The following is a 22,129-nucleotide window of genomic DNA, read 5'->3' as shown; positions in this document are numbered from 1 at the left end:
AATTTTCAAGCCCTGTTTTTGCCCTGGGTGTTTTTAGCTCGCATAACCAGATAGATTACCAGGTCCCCAAGCATTCCTCCCATCTCAAGTGTATAGTTTAATCAGTCCAGTCTTCTCTATGCCTTCTTCTAAGATTAATCAGTCAAAAGGGCTCTTCATAGAAATCCCTAGATAAACCAGTGTTTTATTTTGATAGTCCTATGGCTTATCTTTTGGTCTGGAGGCATCCACTGGGCAGAGATCAAACCCCAAGATCTCGAGGAGATTAACGAGAGGTTTTGCTGGAAGCACACACTGTACATGTCATACAGCCTCTGTGCTTCTAACAGGTATTTCCCATGTTAAACAAAAGCATTATAAACTATGTTTTTATAACTCTGTTTAGAGCAAACAAAACCTCCACACAACCATGAGTCTGGGTCAGTGAATTTTGCAAGCTCTAATATCAGCTTTCAAGGACAAACCTCCAAGATTTCTCTGATTAGATTCCTGAGATGCCTCTTAGTTTTCCCTGATCATCAGATCACTGAGCTATGAATTTCCATGAATACAGTCAGGTTTCTTGTTGACAATACCCATACTGGAAGAGTGTTTTCCACCGGTAGATGAAAGCCTCCCAATTTACTATATGTAAATGTGTATTTATAGCTAGTTATATTATTTTTACTTTTACCATCATTTTTATTCAGAAGTGTACATCTAACTTTGGTGCCCTCCCTCTTCATACTTATACAGAGAGTGATCATGGACCTTGAACCAGTTTCAACAGCAGTTAAATGCCTTTGTGGATCTGAGCCTCCATGTTCCTGCAGTCAAGTTTTTCCTCTGTAAAAGAAGAATAAACAGTCCTTCCTTTCCTCTCCTCTGTATGTTCATGTTCAGACTGTAAAATCTTCAGGGCAAGAATTCTGTTAATAAATGTTGGTTTAGTGCCTACTACAATGGGTATCTGCTCACAGTGGGGTACTACTATGCTGCAAAGAAAAAATAGTAAATATTACTGACAGTAAAAATCCAGCTCATCGACTAAAGGTGCATGAAAAGAATTTTGTCCTGTAGGACATCAAAGTTCTTAAAAATTCATATGTCAAGTATTGCCATCTGAACTAAATTAGTTTTGTAGAACTAAGATTTCATGGCAAATAAAAATAGTATATCATCTTAATAAAAGCATCATGTGCAAAGGGAAAATAAAAGCAAGAAAGATATAATTTTATAGTACTTGCACAGTTCTTCTTACTCTGAACTGAAATTCAAAACTACCAAAAGAAGCAGCCATCAACAGCCACATAATCAATCTGCAGCAAAGCTGGTGCTGGTCTTCAACTTATTTGATACAAAGGACAGTGGAAACAATAGGAAAGTTTGCAGGAGTGTAGTAAATAACTCTAATGCTTTGAATTGCAAAGGGTAAGCAGCCTACCAAAAGTATTTATCAAAGTCAGATTGGGGGAAAGAAACATCACCAAACAGAGCAGTGCAAGCCAGATGCTTGATCAAATGAGGTCAAAAATGCAACCCTAATTTTCATAACATCCCCATAAAAATTCGCAGGAAACTGCTTTCTGAACCTGTTATGGAAGAGATTTTTTTGCGAGTTAAAGGGGAGCTGCAGATTGAGATTCTACGGAATAAGGTCAGAATTACAGAGGAAGAGAAAAATAACCTATTCATTAAATAAAACTAAGAACATAAAAATCAATACAAAACAATGGCTAAAAGCAGCTGACGGTTATGTCTAGACTTGTGAGATCAGATTTACATCTTTCAATTTGCACTTGTGTTGGAGGTTCAGATCAGAGTCAGATCTTTAACCCTTTCAGTGAAGGAGCCAGAATTACTGCATTCAAGGGAACCAACATACTTGATTTCTATGAACTCCCCAGACTTGCCCTAAAATGTAAATAAACTAACCAAAACAAAACAAAATAAAAGGCTTTTCTAATATTTGCAGCTCTTTTCAACCCATGTGTCTGCCCCTTTGCCACTGCACACTGTCTGCTCAGCAAACTGGAACGGTGGAACTGAAAATGAACACTATAGAGATTAAAATTGAGTTTTAGTGTCATTTTTTGAAGCTGCTCAGAAGCATAAAGAATGTTTAGCTGTACTGCTGATTTTAATTGTCTTTTAATTTGAAATCTCAGATTTCAATGAATGTTCTTATAAAAGGTTCATATTTACTTTTTTACGTATTACACAATGGGTTGGGTGGGAGGGAGAGATCTTTCCCTCTACTTTAAAACGTAGAAATATTGGACCAAAATGTTTTTTAAACGCTCTGAGGCTTTCCAGTTTGGGTATGGGGCTTTTTCTACATTAGACAACAAAGTTCAATTCAAAATCAGTTATCCACCTCTATAAATTCTTATACCATTCACAACGATGTTTTGCTTGTGTTATTCCAGGAATTTTGAAGCAAATGCTATTATTTTTCTGTATATGCAATTATAGATGTCACTATTCTAATTTTCTCACTGGGATTAGAGACCATTTGGTTCAAAATAGAGAGATTGCATCTTACCCACAAAGGCTCACAGTCAGACTGGTCAGTGGTGCACAGCATTCCATTTCCAGGTTGAGCACTATTGATAACCAATATTTTCACAGATCTGTGACTCTGGTACATCATAACCGAGTGAGCCAAGAGGTGGGTAATAAATAAGGAGTTAAGGGGAGGGTGTGGGATCACACTCAGTACATAAATACTGTGCTTCTGCCTCATCCTTCAGTAATGAGTTTCTTCAGCTTCTTTAAATACAGGTGTAAAGAGTAGGAGCAATACATGCAGTTACAACATGCTACCGATTTTTATATGCATATATATACACCCAATCCTAAAGTCCATTGAATATAATGGGAGATATTCCAGCTTATTTCTATGGAACACAGACTTCAGCTAAAGAGAGTATTTTATTATCAAGAAAAAATTAAGATGGATTCCCCCAACCTGCAAAGGCCAAGATACCAGAAGCCTAAAAAAGGAAATCAAGGACATCTTATTCAATATCTCTTAAAAATAATGAATGATGTAGCCCATTAGAAATGAAAGGCAACAGATTTTTTAAGTCCTCAAGATACCCTTTAGCTGCTGTTCAAAAAGCCATCTGACATTTTCACTTACCACTATCAGTTCCCGTGCCAGCAGCGGTAGGACAATGCCCAAAACAATGACAGGCATTTCATTTTCTGGCTTTGATATTGCAAAACAATGCAGCAAAGAGAAAGGAAAACTTTACAAATTGGTTGGCAATTTTCTTTTTGACTCTTCCCTTTCATTTCTACCAAACCAATTTACCTCCTGCTGACTTGCAAAAGAAACAGTGTAATTAATTTGCTTCAGCGGACAGTGAAGGAATATGGAATGCAAACCGGAGAACCATTGCTTTGGTGTATTTTGGCTGACAGTTTAAGTTGTAATTATTATCTGCCAACAGTTTGCACAAAAGTGTAATTTCTAATGCAAATGAATTGTTGGAAGAGCAGACAATGAAGTTTTACATGGGTAAAAACCAGCCACATCTGAACATACTGTCCACACTCCTTTTGTAAACAGAAAATTTAATGACTTGGTATGTTGATAGGACACATGGTATAAATAAACTGCGCATAGGAGTGACTACTTCATGCAATTTATTTCCATCAGTGATGGAAATACTCTTCTAAATGTCATCTTTCTCCTTCTATGGAAATAAAATAACAAATTTTCTTTGCTATTTCAGAAGAAAAGCAATTCCTAAATAATAATGCAACTGAAGCACAAGTTGCAACTGTCTTCTAAGCACTCAAAGTCACTATGGCTGCAGAGCACGGTTATGTTTTGTGTTCCTGCAGCCTGTAATGAGTCTATACTCAGGGCTGCCCTATGCAAATGTGATCCCTGTATCACATATATGCTAAAAGTCTAACACTTCTGCAAGTCCTCAGACCTAGTGTGCAGGTGCTCCATAGACTGTCATCAGCTCGCCCAGTCCGATGAAGTACGTATGATTAATACACGTGCTTGAAGTTACTCCACAGCACATGCACATAAAGGCTGGAGTACCAGAATCACTTTCCCTGACAGCAGAGTTGACTTGAGGTGTTTCTTCTCCCCCGTCATCACTAGTTCCATCCATACAGAAACAATCCTGTGCCCCATGTTCTGCAACAGCAACTGTTTGTGATGTAACTGCTTCAGCTAAACATAAGGCACAGCCTTCCGGGGTCCCTATGCTAAGTCCAGCTTGAAATACTTACACACATGCTGTGCAACACTTTTGGAGCCAGCTCCTCACCTTGAAAGCACCGTGTCAGACCTACTGTATGGGGTGTAGTTGTTATGCGCATGAGGAACAGAGTGAATCCGTGCATGCAGGGAAAGAATATACAGAGCTTGTGGAGCAGGTTAGGTGCTTCCTGAAGGACTTCACTTACTGAGTGCAGCCTGAATTGAAAGCACATGTGTGGTAGGGCAGGTCTGTCCAAAACTTCCAGCAAGTGTCGGATCTATTGCAGGCAGACAGCAACTGTGTAGTGCATGCACACTTACTCAAGCATTTCTACTACAGTGTCACATGGAATGAAGTCACTGATGCTCTGGTTGGTCTGCTGTGTTACCAGAAAACCTGGATAAATGTTTGAATAAGTCAAAAATCTTTGAAGCTAAAGTTTTTATCCAGAAAGAGGAAAACCTGGAGGTGTGATAGCCCATATTTCTTCTTCAGTAAGCTCCATTGTGAAGAATTGTTTCCCAGCTGGAATGCTTGAATCACTGTAATGACCATAATGTTAAAACATGTCAATTACATCTAGTCTGACACATGACCCAAGCACAACAAACTAAACACTCCCATGCTAGACCGTGAGATAATGTACATGTCTGCAACAGGGACAATGTTTCTTGCAACTGTGGGATACTTCTTTGCTAACAGTAGCACTGCAGCATGAAGGAAGCAATCTTACTCCTTCTCTCACTACAGAGGGGATTCAGCTTGCCATAAAATTGTATGTTTGATTCAGAATAATACGATTTTCTCCTTTTTACAAAAAAGACAGCTTATTGTTAAAAGAACATGTTTCACCAGGGAAGAGTCCACAGACGTTATGACTTAAGCTTAAAAGCTGGTACAAGTTAATTATTCTTGACACTAAAACAGCTCGAGATTTCCTTTGACGATCATCCCTAAATCTAAAAACTTGGCTGCAGAGACCACTAGTTTACAGTCTGTCCCACACACTACGCTTTTGTCTGCGGAGCCACTCAAGAGCAACTTTGAATGTATCACATATGCAAAGGAAACAGATGAGAAACTCACTATTTGTGCCAAATTCGTTTTGCCTAATGTGCTATTTTGGTGCTAAAATACGACTGGAATGATGGTCTCCGCAGATAAAATTCGAAACCTGATACTACACTTGCTAAGTAATGTGCTATACCTGCACGTTCAACTTACCTACCCACTTAAACCTTTGGTGGTGTTTATTGTCACATCCAGGGTAGGTGGGCTCAGATTTCAAGCAGTGGTTGAGCTTAAGAAGTACCTGAGCATAGAGATGGAGCAGCAGTGTGGAATACCTGATAGCACACTGGGCTTGGGAGTGAGGAGACTTCGTTTCGATTCTTGTTATATGACTGTGACCAAGTCGCTTCCTGTTTCTCTGACCCCTTCCACCCTCATCCATCATCTGTCTGCACAGCAAGCTTGCTTTCTTACATGCAATACCTAATAAAATAGGGCCTGTAGGAGATCCTATAACACAAATAGTATCTGTAAAATGTTTCTTGCCTATGTTTATTAAGACATTCCCTCTATGTTTATGATTCAAGAGATGGCAACATAGAACTGTCAACCTCACAGAAGACATTATCATAATTCCCCGTGGCAAAACTGTCTTCCAAATATGTGAACCATGAATGATGCCAAAGGCTTTTTTGTTTCCTTTGTACTCTGCAAATCTTCTAGTACATATTAGATACAAATATATATTCAAGCACCAATTAGTACCTATTATTTTACTTATTAAAGTGTGTGGAAAAGTTGGTCTCTGGCAATGTATCCCACTACTATGTCTGTCTTCTATTCTTTACCCATTTTTTAAGCCCACAGCTTCACACATTATTCTTGTATCTCACACAGGTTTAGACTGTTATGGAAAAGGTCATCAGGAATTACTGGTACTATAGAGTTTAATTTTCTTAATTTGTAACTATTACCAACAACGCAAAAAAGGAAGAGAAGTTATGTTCCAAGTGAATAAAGTGATTACAGTGAATAAAGACTGATCTAAAAATTGTATTGGCTTCCTAAAAATGTGAACAATAAGACAAATGGGGAGAAGAGTATGAAAGAGAATTGGAGCTTTGTCACCATTATCTGAAGAGCAAAATTACAATTTTTATTACACACATACTTAACTATCAGCTGCCACACACTCTTTTTTGAGCTACGTGCCAGCTCTGATCAGACCATAGAACACCATGGGTAACAGCTGGCAAATGTAACACACACTCCCTGGTTAAAGTTCATGTCATCAGCAGAGTAAAATGCATAGTGCTAAACCCTAAAGTGTGTTTAGCATTCTGCTCTTAACCCTGGAAAGCATTAAGGACACGATATTCTTTAACCCCTCGGAACACTAGGTAGTTCCACTGAAAACACTGAGACCACTTAAATACTCAAACATGAAGTGGAAACTCAGGTGGGCTGCAGGGTTGGGACCAACACACTTTGCAGATCCAACCAGTAATTCCCATCCTTGTGTTCAGCTGAATGCATTTAGATCACCCAGCTCTGTACAGTGCTTGATGCAGCAACCCGCAGGTAACTGCCGAAGCACTAGTTCTGTGATGGGTAAATGTTGCTACAAGTAGACTGGATAAACTCACATAACAAGAGTTTGAATTCAGTTAATATTAGTTAGCTTAATCTTGCTTAATACAGACTCATTGCATAAGAGCTGCATAGTTCCATGTGCTGCCCATAGTGTCTTGTGGGTTTTGTTTGATAAATACATTCTATCTCTCACCAATCTCATACCTAAAATAAATAAAACGTAGAAATTGTAATTTATCCTAAAATTTTCCACTTAATACTCCATTCAAGCAAATGTCACGATTGGAAAACTCATAACAAAATCTCTTTTTAAAGCAGTCTCTTTAGAATATAAGACTATTTTACATGTTTGCATTTAAGAAGTAGAAAATAAAGCTCAGCACAGCCATTTAATGGGAACAATCTTTAGGCTTGTCCACACAGGAAGTTAGGCTAAATTAGCTGAAAGGTGTGAATTTAAAGTGCATTAAGGTAAAGTGAACTACAGTCACTTTACTTCTGAATGAGAACATTCACACCAAGCTTTAATGCACTTTAACTAATATACTTTAAAATCATATCTTTAGTTAATTTGTCTTAACTTCCTGTGCAAACAACTCCTCTCTAGCACTTACTGAGAACCACAATATAGATTGATGTGGGTATATTTATAAATATGCCTATTAACCTTAAGACTCTGAGTCAATAAAATTTGGGATGTTAAATAAAAATAAGAAATATGTCCTTGCATGAACTTCCTATGTGCAACGGGAGTGCAAAGAGTCCTAGTGTTCCTGGTGCAAACATATCATTAATTTAGCCCAAATCTGTATGAAAGTATGTTAACTACCCAGAGGCAGATAAAAAATAAGGACTTGCGTATTGTCACTGACTGTATTAGGACTTTATTCCTGAAACAAATGAAATGTAAATAAATAGAAAAGAAAACCACATTTTGTTTAGATAGAGCATGTGTATTGAGGTTGACCAAGATGGGTGAATAAAGGTCTTAGATTTGAATTCACTTTAAAAAAAGAGAAGGAACAAAGGCTCTAAAATTTTTTCATTTCTGAGGGAGGTCTCAAAGTCATAGTTATAAAGGATGCCTCAAATTATCCAGAGAAAGCAAAACAAGACTTTGCCTCACATAACCTGCAAAATCAATACTAACTCTGTTTTTCCTGCCACTGCTCAAGTTAATAAAACCTTTTCAGCAGCAGCTCTTACAGAAAGAGAACACAGATTTACTTAACACCCCATGTATATGTACAGAGTGACTTAGGGCTCTGACAAACCAAGGAACAATGGTCTGGCAGAACCACTGGTGTTGGGGCTGTTGTGCTCTACAGACTAACCCACTGGGCTCAGCTACCACGAGGCTGGCCTGGGGGAAAAAAGATGCCCTTTGCAAGAGGAGGGGAAAAATCTGTTTTTCCAACTGAGCTGGCAGGCTGGCATTGTGTGTCCTCAGCACACAGGCAGCCCTGGGTGCAGCCCCACATGTTCTCAAGGTTACACAGAAGCCTCCTAGGTAGCCTCTAAGTCCTTCATCTCACTTTGAAACAGCACACGTCTAGTCCAAATGGGAAAAAGCAACAGTGATGAGACTTCCTTAAGAAAAGCCTCAGCACTTTCATGATGCCTTAGAGAATGGCATAGTAGATCATGAAAAAGGATTCTCTTTAAAAAGAGGACTGCTAAAATAACAGCACCGATGGTTGTTGAAGCATAACCTTGCCATGAAAAAAAAAATGTTTTCAGCATACACCACCTTCTTTAGTTTATCAATTCACTGATTCAAGCACTAGATGTTCTGATTGACTAGGCTACAACAGAATAGAGATAAAAAGATCTCTAGCAGGTAATATATAATATATAAATAAATATTTGCATCAGCCTTCATAAATATTCTGAAATGCTGAGAGTTCCCCATGAACTTATTTAGTTAACAGAACTCCATCAGTTAAGAGCTTCCTTAAGTGCATTGATAGCTTTGCTCTTACATTTTACACAATAATACAAACTAAGAGTTTTGTATTAACACAGTGGCAAAGCTCTAGCCACTTACAGTTCAGCAGAACAGAAGACACTGTCCTTGCTCCAGAGTCCTGATGCTATGTACATTACAGAACACACTCAGTGATGAGAATATCCAGGTCTGTTTAACAGCTTTTTCTGAGTGCAGACTGTTGCTTAGACAACACATGGCCTTATGTTCTGAGTCTCAGTTGGAGCCACAGTCCTCTTTTAGTTCCTTGTGTTTTCTGATTTCACCTAACTGGGCAGCCCATGCACTGTTTTGGAGCACTCAGTATTAATACAGCCTTTGGACAGGTTTCCCATAGCTCGGTATTCTGCATTTTGAGCTGTCAGAGCATTTAAATCATGGTTCATTTTCATGATGAAAGCCAGTCACAAACTTAAAGTCTTATATATAAACCAGAAAAAGCTAACCACTAGGTTAAGAGTCACAGGCAAAGGCACTAAGAATGTGTGTGGCAAAATTGAGCTATTTTTCCTATAGCCCCTGTTTGTGTGGTATCTTACTCCTCTCACCTCTCACTTGGTACTTTCCCTTCATTTCCAACATGTTTTCTTTGAAGCCCTTAATTCTGTTATATGTCATAGAATAATTGCAGAAGGAGAAACAGTTGTTGCTTTTGTCACCATTTTCTGTTTGTGCAACAACATCACATAGCCTAAACTTTGGGGGTCCCAAAATCTTTCTTGTCATTTCCCTCAATTCAGAGTGTTAATATGCTCTAAAAATTCCAGCTGATTTGAAGTTTAGTTGGTTTACACTCTCAGCCCTTTAGAACTGTGCTCATTGTGAGAGCCTCCAAACATGCTTTTCACTAGTGTGATAAGCAAGAAACAGCTCCCACCTCTGATGCTGTTTGCTGTGCCTTTCTCTTCCCTTTCTTTGTAGCTTATTGAGTGGGGAAGTTTGAGTTTCACTTTGAAATTATTCCTCCCTCCCTGAAGTTAAGACCAGAACAGTTCTACAAGAACAGGGAAGTGGAAGCTCCAGACCCTGCTTGAAGTAGGCTTGAATAAGCGGAAGAAGGACAGTTTTCTCTTTTCCTCAGTGATGTAATCTTGATCATCTCAGTTATCACATCCTAGAAATACAGAAAAACCTGAAACCGGCAAAACCATGATGAGAAAACACACCTGAGACAGGCAGACACATGTAATTCAAACCATCGAGCAACGAGCTAAAACTTTACCTTCAGTGATTATGCCCGAGACATTTAAATGCTTTTAAATTATAAGTCTAGCTGAAGTATTTTTCTAATAATAAGCCATTAATTCTGGCAGTTTCAGACTGTCTGAATCTAGGTGTATAAACTGTAGCTGCATCAATCAGTGCTGTGTGTCTGGCTATTTCAGGCATTCCTTGTTAGTGTAAAGAAAGAACAGTTTGTCCCCCAAGCACAACAGCAGCTGAGATTCCCGTTGATTGATAACTAAATGTGCCGTAGTGAAAATATATTCGGATAGAGCTGAAGAAGGAGGCACAGCAAAGACGTAATGGGGGCGGAGGAAGGAGAGATGGAATTGGCCACAACAGGAAATTCCTTCTCATGAGTCTTCCAACTAGCTGACAAGATGGATTTCATTCCTGCAGGTAACAGTGCCTTTATATTTAATCTTCTACAACATCTGTAACTATGCAAATCCTTCACTACTCTACATGCAAGCTCAATTACTGAGAAATTGTTCTTGTTGTTCAGGACATTACTCCACCGTACATTAGTGCAGTTGCACACACAACATCTACTGATGTCAACAAAATTGGTGTGTAAAGAAAGCATTTATATAAAAAGAAGTTATTCTGCCAGTTGAAGAATCCTTTATTGCTCACAATTGGGAAGTTGGAAATTTCTGAAGTCTAAAGTGGTTTATCAAGAGGCTTGTGGTATTTATTTCCAGAGAACCAATGATTTTGCTGTTAAAAGTTGGCAGAAGTTCATAGATGTCACAGTATTTAAGTTGAAGAACCTCATTTTAAAAGCTTTACAATTCTAGCTAGGAAAGGGATATTTGCTGCTGTAAACGTCAATATTGCTATTATACACAGTGACAAGTAAAATTCAACTAATTTTCCAGTTTGGCAAAAATACCAGGTTTTGGGTTCTTAGCCAAATGTCTGTCTGAACTTGTGAGCTTTGACAGCCTGAAAAACAAGCTAGAAGTTTCAGAGCAACAGCTTTCTACCATTTGCAAACTGTGAAAATCTAGGCTATAAAACTTCAACAAAATTTGGTCCAGATCCTGATTTCATAGATCAAGTAGGTGAGCATCACACAGCATAGAATTTCCTGTTACATTAGTCTCTTTTATAAAGTCTTTTCCCTCCCATGCAGTAAAATATTTAAGTATGTACTTCATTTTAAACAGATGCAGTCTTTCTTTCAATGACATAAGAGTCTCAAGTGCAACAAATACTTACCTGAGAGGCAGAAAATCCTGCAATCAGAATGCCACACTGCTAGCTCTGTTGGAAGGCTTAGTGAGGAAGAGACTGTCACACCTTCATTTTAAGTATATGGACCAGTAGTAATTGCTTCCTTCACTGTCAAAGCAGGGAGGGAAGCATCTCAGAGTAGCTGAGAGTAGTTAAATTTGGATGTCACCTACCTCCCATGAGGTGAGTCTGGGCCCCCCATTTTGCTGCCTAAGCTAAGTGCTGCGAATAGCTTCTGCAGTGAAAGACCATGACTGTCCAAAGGACTGAACCAGGTATAGCTGGAACACTCTTTTCATTCTTAAATACATTTTATGAAAAGCAGATTTCAGATGCAGTTCAAAAGATACTTCTTGATATGTAGAAATTCACACAGTATTTAATGAATTTGATTATTTTAAATTAATTAATTTGATTATTTGTATGCATTATGTATAGTAATTAATTTGATTATTAATTAATTTGTAATTAATTTGATTATTTGTATGCATAGGCTGAAATATCTTCGTCAGTGGATAGCTGAAAGGGGAAGAGCTTCAAATACAGCATCAGGGATGTGATTTTCAAATGCTTTTGTATTAATAGCCAGATTCACAGCTCAGCTTTTCAAGAGAGAGAACTGGAAAACAATTACATTGAACTAGCTTTTGCCCTGAAAGAGAAAAGGCCGGTAGGAGCACTCCCCAATCAAGGCAGCTTATTTACAAACGGTCTTATTCCAGTTCATGATTTAGTGTTTTTCTCATCTTTTTCCTTTGATGTTCTCCGGCATTATCTTCCCTAATCAGTTGTGAAAAGCACAGAATAAAATCATGTGGGAGAAATTTATGGTCTTGAGAAATCAGCCTCCTGGAGTGGCTTCTAAATTAAGAAAATACATTATTTGTTTCATATTCTTCTTGGCAATTTCCATGTAAACTAAAAAGATACCATTCCCTATCCCATCAAGCCACATCATTCTTGGAGAAAGAACCACAACATTCATTTATACAAAAGAACTTGGCTGGAACAAACTATAAATGAAAATCAGATTTATTTTTAATTCTTTATGAGTCTGTTGCATGACCTAACGAAGAGGCATTACCCCATTTCTGGTGAGCAGAGCTAACTCCAGGTTAGCTTCCCCTTCTCAACAAGAAGTGCTGCAAAGAGATTTCCAAGTGATGGAGATGGGATGATTACAGGGGGCTCAGGTTGACACGCTGTGTAGAAGCTGTTACTTGTAGAAATAGAGTGGTAGCATTTATGAGTGTTAGTGTTGCCTGATGATACTGAACCAATCTATGAACTGCCTCTTCCCCTGCTCCAGTTAAACAAATGTCCCTATAGAACTTATTTAGATAACAAGATAGGCAACAAATGTTGATTGATCTGCCTTGCCTAACTGAGGAAGAGGGGTAGAAAGATTCCTTTGTCTTTCATTCGCTCAAAGGACTGGTAACAAGTCTCATCTATTTAGTTATTTCCCTTTTTTTCCTTCTGTTTTGATATTTCCAATTTTCGATGAAAAGAATTCCTTTTTCTTTTGCTGGAACAACTTTATTCTTGCACCATTAACCTTGCCTGGTGCAGAAGTAGACACAGGCAAATAAAACTTCTTTTGCTCCAATTCACTTGAGGTGATGAATCCAGGTAAACCTGTGCAGAATGCACAGGCAAACCCTGTTAGGACTGTGACAAAGACACATTTGTGAGACAAGGTGTTTCCTGCCAGCCTGCAAGGATCCCTGAAGACTGATGTTACTGGGTACTCAATGCTGGGGAGAAGCATCTCACTTGGCAAAAATATACTACTAATCCATTGCCAAAAGTCAGACTGCAAATGACCCATATATTTCTCTGTGTTCAAAGGTCAAGATTTTCCAAAGGCTCCTGTGAGATTTAGTTGTTGAGGTTCCCATTAAGATTGCTTGATCATTGCATTTCAAAATCAAAATAAAATTTCAAAGGGAAATGTAACACTGTTTATGAAAAGATCAGATTGTAACAGTTAAAATGAGGACATGCTCAGGTGCCTAGCTTATGTGAGCCATTTTTTATCTTTCTATTTCTAGTTACAATGAATGCATTTAATCAAGGCAGGAAAGATATCTATGGGACCTTTAGGTCCCACTCCTACATCAACACTTTGCTGAGGGACAAATGCTTCAGTGCACTAAGAATTACATGAAAAAATCTCCATGTTTCCCATGCACAGGGGTTGCATTTCATTTTCATAGCGGTCCACAAATTGTTTTTACCACTTCTTCCTATCAGGTCTGACCAAACATGTCACATAAAAGCTCTATCAAGCAGACTAGGAGAAAATAGGCAAAAATCATATCTCATTTTTAAACGTCCTGTCCAGATCAGTCAGATGCAAGCTGGGGTGGTCTGTCTGCCACCAGTGATTGTCTTAGAGAACATGAAAACAAACCCACAAAGCTGCTGACAGTCTATTTTTATATTTCTATCCACACAAGTTTGGTCATGGCTTCTCCAAGGATGCATAGCTGTCCTCATTTGAACTTGTAGGAGATCTCAGTATCCCCTTTTATGGATTGTGTTTCCTCTATATTCAGCCAGATGGAAATTTGGGGTTTTTTCCAGCCCTGCAGCCCAGATTGCGAGCTGGGGTTTGTTCTGTTTCTGTCTCTTTGGTTATTTCCTTTTCATTTTCCTTTGCATTTGTCTACCCAGGAAATTACTGCAAATTACACTGGGACATAAATTTACAGCGTACCAATTACTTTGAAGTAATTCCTGTGTTAATCCACTCACCATACCCCAAATCCTTACAAAGTGGAATAAACTGTCTTGTGCTTACTGAGTGGTTGAACTGACCACACAGAGTTGCTGCTTATGCTAATACACATAATCTGACACTTTAGCTTCCTTTGCAGTGATTTCTCTATTAGTTATTAACTATTCTAGGTGACATTTCAAAAGTATATTGAGACAGGTATATTATGTGTTTGCGGTGCCTGGTTTTGCATGTTAATAATCCAGTTCTTCCTGTACAAATCTCAGAGTCCAACCTTTAAATCAAACAACGAAGTGGCTCCCAATAAGGAGTCTCTCTAAAGGCTACTGTTTTAAAATACTCTTTGTTCAGAAGAACAAGCTCTTATTTTATTGAATGCCTGCTGGACTCTTGACACTCAGTGTTCTCTCACACATGGAGAACATTGTCACACACGTGGTGGAAGGAATTATTAGTGGCTACAGTAAGACACTGTAAGTAAGAACTTTCCAAAGCTGTCCATTTCTGTTTCAGATTTAACCAAAGAACAGGAAACCATTAATGATGGATTTCACCTGTAGGATCATGTATAAACTATTCATGTTTCATCATGGAAAGGAAATAATTTATCTGATTTACTCTACACTTCTAACCCTGAGTCTATTTTTCTTATTGTCTGCAAGAATTTCCTTGGTCACACCAGACAGACAAGTGCAGCAGCAGATCTCTGCACAAAGCCAAGGTGTCTCTCTTTCCAGCCTCCCATATTTACCAACCATGGTGCACGTTTCGTCTTGTAGCACTCAACTATTAACAACTGACAACATAAATTTAGTAACACTAAAAACTTTCTCCTGCTACAAACTGTAACTTTACACATGAGCAACTGTTAATAAATTTTTTTTTCAGCTCAACAAAACTGAGGACTGTGAACAGAAACCAGAACTTCCAGAAAGGAGAAAAATTTTGGATCTTATGAAAATTACTCTTACACTTGCAATATGGAAGTATGAATCATAGAACCAATTAGGTTGGGAAAGACCTTTAAGATCATCAAGGAAATAAGAGAGAATGTGCTGAGAGCAAAGACCTGTAGAAATCCCTCGTGTTACAGATTTTGGATTGGGAATTAGAGAATAATTAATTATTACTGAAACAGTTCAGTACTACATGAAAAATGGCATGCATTTTTGTTACGGTTGTTACATACTGGTATTACACTTCAGTTCTGTGAAGGAATACAGGTTAATGACTCCCATTGAAAAGAATATTGCTGGCAAGCCTAAGGACTCCAACCAGTTATTGTGTACCCAGTACAGCAGCCAGCATGACACATTTCTACCATAATCTGCAGTTGGTCAGCTCTAAACCATCTAATTAAAGCAATTATTCTTGACTTTGTTTATTTTAATTATTACAGTATCCAGAGGCCCCTGCTGAAACTGGGGTTATATCCTCTACAAACACTTAGCAAGAGAGAATACTTCCCCTTTCAAGCTTTCAGTATAAATACATAAGACACAGAGGGAACAGCAAGATGAGAAGATGATAGTTATGTGTGGGTTCAGTTACGTAGTAGTGGAGATATGATTAGCAGCTGGCCAAGGTTAGTCCCATTCTGGTGTGTGACCAGTTGGATGTCTTGGGTTTAATATATAATTTCAATCTGTTCTCTAAGATAAAAAATAAAGAGTGGTAAAATGAAGTATGAGCTATTACTGCAGTTACAGTGCTGGGTACTGGAAATTTCAGGATTGTGATCCTAAAGACCTTGTGTTTTTTAGCAATTCAGAAAAAGATGTTATCACATTCATAAATGCGGTATCTATTTAAATGAGCTGATTAATTCTTCAAACATCCTTTGGAAGTTAAACTCAAAGCTTATTGAAATCAGCTAAACACTTCCATTAAGTTCAGAGGCTTTTGGTTTACATTCCCTTTCTGTCTCAACAAAACCCCTTTATAATATTAATTTGAAATCCCCAGATAAATGTAAAAACCCTATTTAAGAAATGTAGTGGCCTAATGAACATGGAATAAACAATCTAGCCACTTGTTGGGAAGTCTCTCCCTGCTGAAACCTGGTCCTGTAAGGCAAACTTTGTGAGCAGGATAAAAGTCCCAATAAAGTTGGCTGTGCACTTTGAAAGAACTATGGTACATTACGTATTTTATGGCTAACATGCATAAATCAATCCGTGTCCTGAAAGCAGTAGTCTTTCCCAACTCATTGATTTAAAGCAAGAAAGCCCAATCGGCACACTTATGTGTATAAATAGCTGATTTTGATGAGGTAAGACCCATGAGTAGGTGTTTGCAAGAGTAAGGTCTGAGACACAATTTACAGAGAGTTTGCTGGGTTTACAACTAAATACACTTTATGTCAACAATTTAAATCTGACTTCTAAACCATCACCTTTTTCAATAGCAATATTAAGCTCAGCAAAAGTTTTCAAAGGAAAAAAATCACACCCAGCAATGACTACACTTATTCTCCATGCATGGTTTCTCAGCATCACACTGAAGTGATACATTACTATCTCCTTCTTCTCTCTACAGACTCCTGCAGGGGAGTTACTTTTTAAATCAACAAAAATAATAAAAGTAACAATATAGCAGAGGCAGAGAACTTATTAATATCTATAAATAATATTTAGCTGCAAGATATGAAGCTGCATAGAGCTACAAACATTTCTCTCTCAGCCACCTCTTCCTGCAGAGATTGGCTATACTCTGTGACCGAGTAGCCACGTAGGCTAGGAGGAAATAGGCTGATATATTTATACTTTTCCCATTAGCATCCTCCTATAGCATCTCTTCTCTCTTAGTCCTAATTCCTTGTTACTTGAATAATGAATCTAGATGTAATCCTAACTGGTGCTATAATCAGACTGTGAGGACTGACAATGCTCACTTTCACAGCTTTACTGTTGCATACTACGGGTTTAAAGAAATAGCCATATGAACACAACAGCAGGTATCAGCTGGAGAAATGCTTTTGCCATTCTGTTTTGTTCCCTTGAATAGAAAATAACAAAGAATTACTGTCACTCAATAGGGACAATAACGAGGTAAGAGGAGGGCTGTCTGGAGCAGTGGATATCACCAAACTGCAGACAAGCAGTGACAAAAGGAAAGAAATTTCCAAACCCATCTTTCTCCCACCCTGTTTTTCTCTTACATTGTTCAGAATCTGGTATGCTCTCCAAAACTTCATTTTGTGTGCTCTCATGGAGTTTTAAAAATGCCCAAAACCTCATGCCTGTAGCATGACATCATATAATAATAGATATATGTATGGCTGCACCATAAGGCATCATATGTTGCAACTCTCAGCCTCTTATTATTATTGGAAGCTGTGAATGCTCCAACCCTGGAGGTGTTCAAGGCCAGGCTGGACAGAGCCTTGGGTGACATAGTTTAGTGTGTGATGTCCCTGCTCATGGCAGGGGGGTTGGAACTAGATGATCTTAAGGTCCTTTCCAACCCTAACTATTCTATGATTCTATGATTGAAATGAAATTGAGTTAGTTTTTAATGTGCTGCTGCAAGGAACAATTCTTTAGCTAATATAAACTTTAGTAGTTCAGCTGAGTTTGGTAATGCTGAAACACGTCAGAGCAGAGGCTCTATCCTTACCCCTGTGAACATTTGGGCTGCACACTTTCTGTCCTAACACCCAAAATAGATGCAGATATAAGACACAAAATACACTTTATGTAAGATTGTCCTGGAAAGCAGTGAACATCTAGCTGTTAATCCCAAACTCACCACAATGGTCAAGTTCAGACAGCATCTGTCTAAGCTTTGTAACTTTGTATTAGAAACTGGAAGACCCTTTTTAAACAGGCAACACAGACATTCAACTGCTCAGTGATGTCAGAGGCTCTTTGTACACTGCACTGCAGCAAAAAGCAATCAGGTTATGCAGAAGGAATTATACAACGGAAGACACTTCTAAAATAATCAACATTAACTAATTAGATATGAGGTATTTTATAACGTATCAGCCCATTTAGTTTTCAAAAGCCCCTAAAACCTATCATCTGGTTTAAATTCCAAGTCAAACAAAGTAAAACATTATGTTGATTATTTTTAAAGAATAACTTTCTGGCTATATGTTAAATTAAAACTGAATGATTACCTTCACTTCTGAGCCAGAAAGTATTGTCACACAGACAGAATCCAGTAAAAATGGCTAGTTCTTTTCCATATCCTTTTGCAATGACCATAGATCAAACTTCCCATATATAAAGTGCCCAGTGATATATGTACTCTTCAAGACATACAAATGGCTAAATGGCAATTCTAACTCAACGTTAACTTCTGAACAAATTTGGTACACTTCATTCTAATAATCTTTTAAATACATTCATAATTTTAAATATTATGACAGAAATTTCTCCAACCACTATAATCATACATTCAGTGAAATATTTCAACCTTTTTCCCCTCTCAGAAGTGCACTGACTACATACATCAATTTCTACAGTGGATTTTTTTAGTCATTCAGATGCTGGACCTGAAACTCCTATCTATTTCAAGTGACATTCTGACTGATCTTTAACTTTGTTTGGCCACAAAAAAAACATTGTGTTTCAGACTGAAAGTCACTCTCCTTTTCCAAAGAATTTGTTACTTCACTGGTGATGCATGATAGCTATTGTATAATCTTGCACTGCCCCAAAAAGAGACTGTAGAACCCAGCCTATACAAGCAGAGATTTATGAAGTGGCAAATATTTGCTTGAGACAATTGCTGACCTCAAAGGAACATCTTCAGGAGACCAGGCATGCTGAGCGTTGCCATACGATTCACACAAGGATTAGCTCTGAACAAAAGCCACAGCAACTTTGTATTTAGAAGAAACTTGGATTCAGGTACATCTCAGCTTGACTCCATGTGAAATTTAAATCCAAAGATCATTAATTTCAACATTGTCAGGATGCAAATGGAAAAGGAGACATTAGCCTTAAAAGATTTTGGAAAGGGTGTTTTAGGATCCCTCTGCAGATTTCTTCTTTTCTCAGTTCAACTGCCTCAAGGCAGGAAACTAAGCCTGCACTCAGGGCTGTTGTATATGCATTTCTATAAGTTTCTGGGGCAGGCAAGTTTAGACATCAACTTTAAGCTCATACTGAACTTTTGGACTTTCCTACAACATACATTTCCAACTCTCAAGATTTACTTCTACAGAAAAACCTAATCTGAATCATACAGGAGATGATGCTTACATGGGCTTGATGATGACACAAGGGCAGGCTACGAGATCAGCAAAGGACTTTTTCTGGTCTTAGGTTTACCTTTTTTAGATCAAAGAGGAATATTTCTAGAGAGAGAGAAATGACATGATAAACCACGGTTATTGTTTATTTTGAAGAAGCTCTCATTTAGTGTTTCTTACAACTGTTCCAGGTAATAGACCAGAGCCTGAAGGATGATCCCATGAATACATCTATTACAATTCAGAATAGCTTCTGTAGAGCAGACTCTACAAACACACAGTTATATGCTTTTTCATACTGGTCTTGAAAGGGTAGAGAGAGATTCATAGAATCACAGAATGGTTTGTGTTGGAAAGGCCCTTAAAGCTCATCCAGTTCCAACACCCTGCCACGGGCAGGGACACCTTTCACTAGAGCAGGGAAAAGAAAGAAAAGATTTGGTTTTTATCCACTGAGTAGAAGAATAAGAGAAACGAAGTATGAAAAGGCAACATCTACAGACAAAAACAGAAGTAAAATCACCTTATCTTAAGAAGAGGAGAAAACAGTTCCGCAAATCCCATGACTAAAGAGTTAATAGAAGCAAGTGATTAAAAATGATGACATAAGGAAGTAATACCAGTTCTCCATAGGGCTGCCTGTTAAAACTATTGATTACATTCAAGTAATGATATTTGTGAATCTGAAATAAGCTTTGAAATAAGGCTTGTTTATCAGAACTCCTTGCTGAACTCTTTAAGAATGTCCCACCTACTCTTGTACTTTAGAAGATGTACATGCACTGCTCATTGCCATTAAGTTTTTAAGTACATCACATTGCTATTTTTACATCTTAATTTGCAGTGAATACTTTTGTTCAGTGAAATAAGTCTTCGGGCTGTAACACTTTCTAGTTGTTTATTCAGTACAGTTGTATCACATCAAGTATGCCTACACAATCAAGCTAACATAATGTGATCATAGAACATTTTGTCACAAATGAGCTAGCAAGGACAGCACTAGCAATGAAGACATGAAGGCACTAGGTTTAGTACACCTTAGAAAATGGAGTACTCACATGGATCTTGGGAGAGTTTGTCTTTTCATCAACCTGGAGCAAGCTAAACCCATTGCTGCAGTGTTTCTACAGCTGCTGTTACCTGTGTCAGTAGGAGCACACATGTGCTACAGTAAGAATTGTATTTGGCTCAGTGATACAACATGACTAAGTGCAATGTCAGGGCAACGAAAGGTTTGGGGCACTTTGTCTACTTTCAGGGTCTCCATCTATATAAGCAAGGAGCTGCGCCATTAGTCCCATGGACTAATTGGCATCTGCCCTACATGCATCTCTAGCTGCGTTACAAAGTTTGCCATGTAGGCATAGCCAGAGTGAGGACTTACATATCACAAAGATAAAGACTCTATCTACTTTGCTGAACAACAGCTACAGACTGTATAAGGTCATTAATCCTGGCCTTTTAAATCCTTTAGGCTCTCTGAAAATGCCAGACTGGTTCCAGGATTGGAAACAGCTGCATAAGAGCCATTCACACTTCCCAGGTTTTCTGGCTTTTCCCACAAAAGATGCTGTAAAGTCTTTAAAGAAGAGGATGCCCTTCATGCAATAGTAATGTATTTTAGCAATGGATCAGATGAGTGATAACAGGTTGCTAGGGGCAGTATCACACCAAACTATCACACCAGTCCTCTTTTCAGGGCTACAAGAGAAAAAGCCATGAATTGTGTACAAGCTCATATATGATTTGCTCTTTAGCCAGAGGTAGCTTGGAAGAGTTTTACCTGCTGATCTTTTAATGAATAAACCAGACTGAAAAAAAGAATTACTCCCATTATAAGCCTTGCCTTTTACTTGGTGTTGAAAAATCATATAATACATACAAATGGTAAGATCCAGAAATTTGACCTGTGAGAGATTATCCTTCTTGCTAAAAGCAGGAAACTTCTCCAGCTTCTTGGCTGTCAGCCACATAAATAAGCTTCTCATAATTCTTCCTATAAGTCAATCATCGTTCATTTCTTTAACCTTTAAGACTAACATCCACTTTTTCTTCCGTTTCAGCTTAGTCTGTATGTGTCCTATATGTAAAGCATCAAGAAATTGACGTATGTGTTGGTATCAGTCTAATGTGCTCCTTCTACATTAGATCTTTGCTTCCTGTTCATTGCTTCTGTAGATGATTAGAATTCTTATTCTTTACTCAGTTTCTGGATTTAGCGATCCCTCAGTGTTACTTCCTGGTCTCCAGATTTCTGGGGAGGCTTCATTTCCTTTTGCAGCACACTTCAAATGCTTCATGAAAGGCACAGTGTATCGACTGCTAATAACAATACGAACTTATTAAATCAGAAGTAACTCAAAGTGCTCTCAGTGGTATATTCGTACCACATCTCTACCAGCAGGCCTGGCAAAGGACTGATGATTTTGTTCACCTGAATGAAAATAAACCTGCCCCAAAAAAGAGGGTCAGTGTTGAACAAGTGAAACTGAAGAACTAGACACCAAGTGGGGACACGGGAGTAATCAAGAAGATTAATCTGCAATTACTTAAAACCTTTGCTGACCCCCCACTAAAAACCAGGATTTCTTCCAATATTACAAACTATACCTACTGAGCTATAATTAGGAGTTCAAACACTGCCTACTAAATATAAATTATTTTAATCCTGTACCTTAGCTACTATCACTGATTCATGCAGTAGTATTGCTTGAAATAGGGCATGAAAGGAGGGAAATATAGCCACAGAGAGAAAAGGGGAACAATTAATTTCAATTACATTACAGTATTGCACTCATCTTTGTTCAGGCAGAGAACATTATTCAGAAAGGTGCAAATTTTTCTCAATTTGAATTGGAGCCAAGAGACAAGTTGTCAATTACCACTCAAAAGGGAGTATTCTGACTGTCTGAACAGGT

The sequence above is a fragment of the Nestor notabilis genome, unplaced genomic scaffold (genome assembly GCF_000696875.1).
Source record: "Nestor notabilis isolate BGI_N333 unplaced genomic scaffold, ASM69687v1 scaffold420, whole genome shotgun sequence".
NCBI classification, from domain to species: Eukaryota; Metazoa; Chordata; class Aves; order Psittaciformes; family Psittacidae; genus Nestor; species Nestor notabilis.
The sequence above is the reverse complement of the archived record's forward strand: the minus strand, read 5'-3'. Positions refer to the sequence as shown.